The sequence below is a fragment of the Thalassophryne amazonica genome, chromosome 1 (genome assembly GCF_902500255.1).
Source record: "Thalassophryne amazonica chromosome 1, fThaAma1.1, whole genome shotgun sequence".
NCBI lineage: Eukaryota > Metazoa > Chordata > Actinopteri > Batrachoidiformes > Batrachoididae > Thalassophryne > Thalassophryne amazonica.
Window position 1 is genome coordinate 166673534 of NC_047103.1, and position 9636 is coordinate 166683169.

At 50.5% G+C, this 9636-nt stretch overlaps 1 pseudogene; it reads right to left on the reverse strand.

Annotated features, from left to right (window-relative positions):
* Positions 1–8321: 8321 nt before the first annotated feature.
* LOC117521343 lies at positions 8322–8440 on the reverse strand (annotated as a pseudogene).
* Positions 8441–9636: the final 1196 nt, after the last annotated feature.

Below are 9636 nucleotides of genomic sequence, written 5' to 3' on the forward strand. Positions count from 1 at the left end.
AGCACGAGTAGTATAACAAACACAATGTTTAGGGTCGAATCCGCTGGTGTCGTGTGGGCAGGCTCGAAGATAGGAGACGTCCGTCTCAGTCGAACCGGAAGCACCCAGATCTCCACTGCCACCGAACCCCGGAAATACTGGAACCGCCAAGTCCCGAATTCCCAGGTGGCCACTGCCTCCGCTCGTCGGATCCGGTACTGCTGGCAGGAGAGAGCAAGAACACACAGGAGTGGATGAACGCACCCAGTACAGAGAGGGGAGAAGCCGCCTCCACCTCTTGGCAAAGTTCAGCAGGAAGGTGAGTACTTATCCAAAGAAGGAGGGTCTCAGTAGTCACCAGTCCTGAAAGGTTTAACAAGTTTATCAATCACAGAATATGCTGCAGAGAATGTTACCTTGGTCTTAGGCGATATCTCGGCACTGAGGTGGAGACGCCGTCCTCCTGATATACCTCGGTGCTGAGTAGAAACAGCTGTGTTTGGTGATGGGTGACAGCTGTCACCCAGATTACTCCCATGATGCGGTAGCGCCCTCTGGTGCCTGGAGCCCGCACTCCAGGCAGGGCGCCCTCTGGTGGTGGTGGGCCAGCAGTACCTCCTCTTCAGCGGCCCACACAACAGGACCCCCCCCTCAACGGGCGCCTCCTGGCGCACGACCGGGCTTGTCCGGATGGCGTCGGTAGAAGTCGGCCAGGAGGGCCGGGTCCAGGATGAAGCCCTTCTTCACCCAGGAGCGCTCCTCGGGGCCGTACCCCTCCCAGTCCACCAGATACTGAAAACCCCGGCCCATCCGACGGACGTCAAGGAGCCGGCGGACAGTCCAAGCCGGTGCTCCGTCGATGATCCGGGCAGGAGGCGGTGCCGGACCCGGGGTGCAGAGGGGTGAGGTGTGAAGAGGCTTGATCCGGGAAACATGGAAAACTGGATGGATCCGCAGTGAGGCCGGAAGCTGGAGCCTCACTGCGGCGGGGTTGATGACCTTGAGGATTTTATACAGTCCGATGTATCGTTCTTGCAGTTTAGGTGAGTCAACCTGTAGGGGAATGTCCTTGGTGGATAACCAGACCTCCTGCCCAGGACGATACTTGGGGGCCGGGGCTCGTCGCCGGTCTGCATGTTTCTTCGCCCTCGTCCGGGCCTGCAACAAGGCAGAGCGGGCGGCCCGCCACACCCGACGGCACTTCCGTAGGTGGGCCTGGACCGAGGGCACGCCGACCTCTCCCTCAACCACCGGAAACAAGGGGGGCTGATACCCCAAGCACACCTCAAACGGGGAGAGGCCGGTGGCTGATGACACTTGACTGTTGTGGGCGTACTCGATCCAGGCCAGGTGGGTACTCCAGGCCGTCGGGTGCGCGGCTGTCACACAGCGAAGTGTCTGCTCCAGTTCTTGATTCGCCCGCTCTGCCTGCCCGTTGGTCTGGGGATGGTACCCAGACGAGAGGCTGACCGTGGCCCCCAGTTCCCGGCAGAAGCTCCTCCAGACATGCGAGGTGAACTGGGGACCGCGATCGGAGACGACGTCTGATGGTATGCCATGCAGACGGACGACGTGGTGGACCAGGAGGTCCGCTGTCTCCTGGGCCGTAGGGAGCTTCGGGAGGGCCACGAAGTGGGCCGCCTTGGAGAAACGGTCCACTATCGTGAAGATAACAGTGTTTCCCTGGGACGGCGGGAGACCCGTGACGAAATCCAGGCCGATGTGGGACCAGGGGCGATGAGGCACAGGCAATGGCTGTAGTTGCCCTGAGGTCTTTCTATGATCGGCCTTGCCCCTGGCGCAGGTGGTACAGGCCTGGACGTAGTCCCGGACGTCGGTCTCCAGGGATGCCCACCAGAAGCGTTGCCGGACGACTGCCACGGTCCTTCGCACCCCTGGGTGACAGGAGAGCTTAGAACCGTGACAGAAGTCCAGGACTGCGGCCCTAGCTTCTGGTGGGACGTACAGTCTGTTCTTTGGTCCGTTTCCGGGGTCCGGGACACGGGTCAGGGCCTCCCGGACGGTCTTCTCCACGTCCCAGGTGAGGGCGGCCACGATAGCGGACTCCGGGATGATGGGATCCGGGGGATCCGACGGTTCCGTTTTGACCTCATCTTCGTGCACCCGGGACAATGCATCCGATCTCTGATTCTTGGTCCCGGGGCGGTAGGTAATCCGGAAGTCAAAACGGCCAAAGAACAGTGACCAGCGGGCTTGCCTGGGGTTCAGACGCTTGGCGGTTCTGATGTACTCCAGGTTCCGATGGTCAGTGAAAACCGTGAATGGCACGGCTGTTCCCTCCAACAGATGTCTCCACTCTTCGAGGGCCTCTTTCACAGCAAGGAGTTCCCAATTGCCGACGTCATAATTCCGTTCAGCGGGGGTCAACCTGCGAGAAAAATAGGCACACGGGTGAAGGACCTTATCGGTCTTCCCGCTCTGGGAGAGCACCGCTCCTATCCCTGAGTCCGAGGCATCCACTTCAACCACTAACTGGCGGCTAGGATCGGGCTGCACCAGAACTGGTGCAGACGAGAAGCGCCGTTTCAACTCCTTGAACGCGGCCTCGCACCGGTCCGACCAGGTGAAGGGAACTTTTGGAGAGGTCAGGGCTGTCAGGGGGCTAACTACCTGACTGTAGCCCTTGATGAACCTCCTATAGAAATTAGCAAAACCGAGGAACTGTTGCAGCTTCCTACGGCTTGTTGGTTGGGGCCAATCTCTCACCGCCGCAACCTTGGCCGGGTCCGGGGCGACGGAGTTGGAGGAGATGATAAACCCCAGGAAGGACAAAGAAGTGCGGTGGAACTCACACTTCTCGCCCTTCACAAACAGACGGTTCTCCAACAACCGCTGCAGAACCTGACGGACATGCCGGACATGAGTCTCAGGATCCGGGGAAAAGATGAGTATATCGTCTAGATATACGAAGACGAACCGGTGCAGGAAGTCCCGCAAGACATCGTTTACCAACGCTTGAAAAGTCGCGGGAGCATTAGTGAGACCGAACGGCATGACCAGGTACTCAAAATTACCTAAGGGGGTGTTAAATGCCGTCTTCCATTCGTCTCCCTTCCGAATCCGAACCAAATGATACGCATTTCTAAGATCCAGCTTGGTGAAGATTTTGGCTCCATGCAAGGGAGTGAACACTGAATCCAACAAGGGCAACGGGTATCGGTTGCGAACCGTGATCTCGTTCAACCCCCTGTAATCAATGCATGGACGAAGCCCGCCATCTTTTTTACCCACAAAAAAGAAACCTGCGCCCATCGGTGAGGTGGAATTCCGGATCAATCCGGCAGCTAATGAGTCCCGGATATAGGTCTCCATTGATTCGCGTTCCGGCCGTGAGAGGTTGTACAGCCTACTGGACGGGAACTCACTGCCTGGAACCAAATCAATGGCACAATCGTACGGACGGTGGGGAGGAAGCGTGAGAGCCAGATCCTTGCTGAACACGTCAGCGAGGTCATGATACTCCGCTGGCACCGCCTTCAGATTGGGCGGGACTCGGACCTCCTCCTTAGCTTGGGAGCCGGGAGGAACCGAGGAACCGAGACACTCCCGATGGCAGGTTTCGCTCCACTGAACCACTACCCCGGACGGCCAATCAATCCGGGGATTGTGCTTAAGCATCCATGGAAACCCTAAAACCACACGGGAGGTGGCCTGAGTCACAAAGAACTCGATCACCTCCCGGTGGTTACCTGACACCACCAGAGTTACTGGAGGTGTCTTGTGCGTGATTGGTGGGAGTAGGGAGCCATCTAGTGCCCGAACCTGCACAGGCGAGGTAAGAGCCACCAGAGGGAGCCCTATCTCCCTGGCCCATCTACTGTCAAGCAGATTCCCCTCAGAGCCCGTGTCCACCAGTGCTGGGGCCTTCAGGGTTGAGTCCTCGAACAGGATCGTGACTGGGAGTCGTGTAGCAATGTGGGTGTGTCCCACGTGAATGTTTTGGCCCACCCCTGGCCCAGTCTCTAGGGGCGGGCGTTGGAGTTTAACCGCTCAGGGCAGTCGTTTGCCATATGCTCACTCGAGCCACAAACATAACAAGCTCCGTGGGCCCGCCTCCTTTGTGCTCCAGGTGCCCTAAATGTTGCCCTGCTCGTGTCCATAGCTTCGTCAGCAGGGGGAGCCATAGGCGCACGGAGCGCAGGAACAGAGGAGCGTGGGGAGGGCGGAGCTCGATCGGACCCGGAAGGGAGAGGGACGACGCGTGCCTGGCCACGCCCTTCGCCTCGTTCCCGACGGCGTTCTTCTAACCGGTTGTCGAGTCGTATGACTAGATCGATAAGCCCATCTAAATCCCGCGGTTCGTCCTTAGCCACCAGGTGCTCTTTTAGGACCAGTGACAGTCCGTTTATAAAGGCAGCGCGGAGGGCAGTGCTATTCCAGCCGGATCTCGCCACCGCGATGCGGAAGGCGACTGCATAGGCAGCTGCGCTCCGGCGTCCCTGTCGAATGGACAGTAGTGCGGTTGAAGCGGACTCTCCTCTGTTGGGATGATCGAACACCGTTCTGAGCTCCCGTACAAACCCATCGTAAGTATGAAGGAGCCGTGAGTTCTGCTCCCAGAGCGCTGTAGCCCAAGCGCGTGCCTCCCCACGAAGCAGATTTATCACATAAGCTACTCTGCTAGCGTCAGTCGCGTACATCACGGGACACTGAGCGAAGACGAGCGAACACTGCATAAGAAAGTCCGCGCACGTCTCCACACAGCCTCCGTACGGTTCTGGAGGGCTTATGTATGCTTCTGGGGATGGAGGAAGGGACCGTTGAACGACCAGTGGAACGTCACTTTCACGCGCAGGGTCCTCGGGAGGGAGAGCCACAGCGGCGCCCGAAGGGCGTGCCTCCACTTGTGCGGCGAGAGCCTCCACCCTGCGGTTTAGGAGAACGTGCTGCTCGGTCATTAAATCGATCCGAGAGGTGAAAGCGGTGAGGATCCGCTGCAACTCACCGATTACCCCTCCCGAAGCCTCCGCTGCGCCTTGGTCTTCCATTGGCCGTTCAACAGCCGGTTGACGCCCCTCGGGATCCATGACGCTGGCCGAGATATCCTGTTGTGAAAGTGTAGGAACACGGACCCACAACAGGGGGCGCAATGAATGGACAATGGAGGAAGTAAAAAACAAGATTTACTACTGAAACAAGCACGAGTAGTATAACAAACACAATGTTTAGGGTCGAATCCGCTGGTGTCGTGTGGGCAGGCTCGAAGATAGGAGACGTCCGTCTCAGTCGAACCGGAACCACCCAGATCTCCACTGCCACCGAACCCCGGAAATACTGGAACCGCCAAGTCCCGAATTCCCAGGTGGCCACTGCCTCCGCTCGTCGGATCCGGTACTGCTGGCAGGAGAGAGCAAGAACACACAGGAGTGGATGAACGCACCCAGTACAGAGAGGGGAGAAGCCGCCTCCACCTCTTGGCAAAGTTCAGCAGGAAGGTGAGTACTTATCCAAAGAAGGAGGGTCTCAGTAGTCACCAGTCCTGAAAGGTTTAACAAGTTTATCAATCACAGAATATGCTGCAGAGAATGTTACCTTGGTCTTAGGCGATATCTCGGCACTGAGGTGGAGACGCCGTCCTCCTGATATACCTCGGTGCTGAGTAGAAACAGCTGTGTTTGGTGATGGGTGACAGCTGTCACCCAGATTACTCCCATGATGCGGTAGCGCCCTCTGGTGCCTGGAGCCCGCACTCCAGGCAGGGCGCCCTCTGGTGGTGGTGGGCCAGCAGTACCTCCTCTTCAGCGGCCCACACAACATACAGGCCTCCATTTATCCATCACTTAAGCATAGTTGTCATACACTGTAAGTTGTTGTGCTCATGTATGTAGTAACAGTGAGCATAATTGGGTTGGAACCCCTGACCTTCTGGCTGTGCTGCAAGAGTGATAACCACTGCTCCACCCTACCCTATATGTAAAACTAGTTTTTAAACCATAATTTTAACATCAAACATTGCTTTAAAGCCTATAAAAACATGAGAATAGGGCAAAAGGTCCTCATTCATGAGTTATAAAGCACCAAATGATCTACTCAAGGGTAGATTAACAAGTCCATGTGTCCGTGCACGTGTCGTAGCACACAGGATACATACAGATTATGTAAATATTCCTTCATTTGATTCAAGTCTTTGTTGCTGGTCTGAAAAGCAATAACACAATGTTTGTCATTCTGCTTGAGCTTGTGCGTTCAGGTCTAGGGTCCACTGTGCCTCACTGATGCCTGGTGTTGGAACCTCATTGGGCCCATTCTTCTCCTCTGTGGTTCCTTGGTGGTTTGACCTGTCCAACACTACCTGATGTGCCAAGACCTTTGAGGTCCTCAAGATGAGACTGAAAACCTAACATTTTTAAGTCAAGACTCAAAACCTATTTTTATTCTCTTTCTTATGGATAGTTTTTATTTTTATTTGTTTTATTCTTTTACTTCTGTTTTTATTTATGTATTTGAAAAAATTTTGTATTCATTTTTAATTATTTATTCAATTTTATGTTGACTTGTTTTATGTAAGGCGCCTTGAGACGGATTTTGCTGTGATTTGATGCATTATAAGCTAATTAAATTAAATTAAATTAAATTAAATTAACTGTTCCTTGGGCAGCTGCAAACCTTATTCAGCACATTTGTTGAGAAGAATCCAAAGTATTCATTAAAAAAATGAACATTTTAACTCTTACTTTAGTGTTTTACGTTGATTATTTCGGTCTACGGTCAAGTCATTATACAGGCTGGTCTTTAATCGTACTATTTCTCATGCAGCTTCTCTCAAAAGAACGGAACAAATAACAAATGGATCACAACAACCAGAGAACATTCAGTTTTTTCAGATTTTGTGTTGTGAGAAACGTCATCGAATTCAGTTAAAAGTGTGATACAACAGTGCCGTCAGTTTAACACTGACAGACGACGTCAACATGGGAAATTATTGGGAGAATAAGATTCTCAAACCAAAACGAGGAAACAGCTGAAGAACGAGAACGTGAGGCTCACCACCACGACTCTGTCGGTCATTAACCAAAGAAAAGGCACTGAGCGAATGTCAGCTGTGTTTGCCTCGGAAAGGTTTGAAGTGTAACCAGTTCTAGGCCTTGGATTTAATAGATTACTAATGATCGGCCACAGGTGGTTCCTCGTTAGGCATTAGAAGGTTTGTTAATCCGTGAATTTCCACTTCTGTGACTCTTGAAGCACACTTTGATATGGGAAGAGGGTTCTTGGATTGAACGCTCGTGAGCGTTATGGCTGCTATCTTGGCGTGGCGGGGTGTCACACCAGCCCGTGTAAGTACTGGAGGAGAAGGTGGTGGGATACATGGAGGAGCGCTGATGATTCCTCACAGGCACTCTACCCAATCTGACCAATCCTCTTAGCTCAGGAGAGCTGGCTGAGCTGCACCCTCCCCAGAGAAGTCTCTTTTTCACTCAACCTATTATGTCAATGTTTAATGCCTGCAGACAGGCGAGAGAGGTGAAAATATTACAGCTCTGGTCTCATGCCTGATTTAAAGGCTCGAAAGCTGCAGTACCACATTTTGTACCCATCGGATGATTAAAGGTTGTGAAATGGGCCCCGTGTGTGTCTCTCTGTGTGATTATCTTACAGTCTATTGGTTTAATTGATTTGAAAATGTTACATAAGTTAGGGCATCTTACTATCCCACTTCGCAAAATCCACTAGATCAGGTCAAGACCTAAAATCTGGAATTTGTCAAAGATTTTTTTTTTTTAGAATTCAGCAAGAAGGTAATTTTGGGCCTTATCTTTCATGCTTTACTTCAGTTGCAGTCAAGGTGTAAAAGTTGTTGGGGTTTGATCATGGCTTGATCATCTTCCAAGATCAACACTCAAAAAAAAACAGCATGGGTGTTGTTGGTTTTTATGTTACAGGAATGTAAATCTAACATGTAGCTTCTACAATATAAAATCAAGTTTTATGGGTGAATACATTCAAATCATGTAGGTTTAACATAACATGCAACAACTTAAAATCTAACTTGAACACAATAAAATTATGGAAAGTATTTCCACTGAAGTAAAATGTATTAACACGTATTGTAAAATGTATTAGCCAGAAACACTTTTGCTGAGTGACCTAAAAGTAAATTTGTTGGGGCAACATGATGACTTTGTGTTACTGTTACTTAACTACCATGGGTCAGGCCAACTAGATTCATAAGCATAAATGTTGTTGTTGTTGTTGTTCATTCGGCTTCTCCCGGTTTTGTTTGGGGTCGCCACAGTGGATACAGCCAGATCCGCATCGGTAATTGGCACAAGTTTTACGCCGGATGCCCTTCCTGACGCAACTCCAGTTTTACCTGGAGAAACAAACAGCTGCTGGTGTTCCAAAGAGGTCTCCCATCCAAGTACTAACCAGATCTTGCTCTGCTTAGCTTCTGAGATCTGATGGGATCAGGCTTACACAGAGCAGACCGGCTGTTTTGTAAGCATAAATGTAAAAAAAAAAAAAAACAGTAAGTCCCTTTGGCTGCTCACTTGTTTGCGCTTGAGGTCGCCACAGCAAATCTAAGGTGGATCTGCATAAATTGTGCTGCTCCAACACAGCAAAGTTAAGTTGACATGTAACTGTACCACATTTCTCCACGTAATGTGGAGTTGCATCAGGAAAGGCGTCTGGTGTAAAACCTGTGCCAATTCAACATGCAGATCCACCTCAGATTTGCTGTGGTGACCCTGAGTGCAAACAAGGGAGAAGCTGAAGGGACTTACTTTTATTTTTGTTACATTTACCCTTACAAATCTAGTTGGCCTAAACCATGTAACTGAGTAACAGTAACCCAGATTCATCATGTTGACCCAACAAATTTACATTTAGGTACAAAATTACCTTTTCAAATCTAGTTGGCCTAAACCATGGGAATTAGGTAACGGTAACACAAATTCATCATGTTGACCCAACAAATTTACATTTAGGTACACAATTACCTTTTCAAATCTAGTTGGCCTAAACCATGGGAATTAGGTAACGGTACCACAAATTCATCATGTTGACCCAACAAATTCACACTTAGGTCATTCAGCAAAATCATTTATGGCTAGGTTAACATATTTTACTTGGGTGGAAATACTTCACATAATTTTTTATGTTCACTGAGCAAATAATTTTTTTGAGTGAATTTGATGCAGGGCAAGAAACAATAATCTTGGAAACAATCATTTATTCTTGAATTCTTTCGGGCTCAGACACAGTCATTTGGCATCTTTTGCCTCCAAATGAAGTCATGTTTTGAAGAAGGTAGTGTCTGTAGACTAAGGTCAGGAGATGTGGAATCTAGAATTTGGTCATGATTTTTAGTAATGGGGTATTTTTGTGATCTGCTAGCCTTTGTTTTTTGTTTTTGTTTTTTTGTTTTTGTTTTTGTTTTTTTGTTTTTCTCAAACTGAAGTATAGGGTAGTCTCATCTTATTCCATGGTTAGCCATCCCCATGTCAGGACCTGAAAATTTGAATTCTTTGAAGTTCATTCATCATTTAGAGGTACGTTTACCACAGAGTGCACTGTCTCTGAAAAATTCAACTCCTCCTCCTCATAGTGACACCTGGCTAATTGATCAAGTAGGGTACTGCCTGTTAGGGTGAAATATGGTGGGGACCTTGTATGCCCTGTGGCCACTACAGT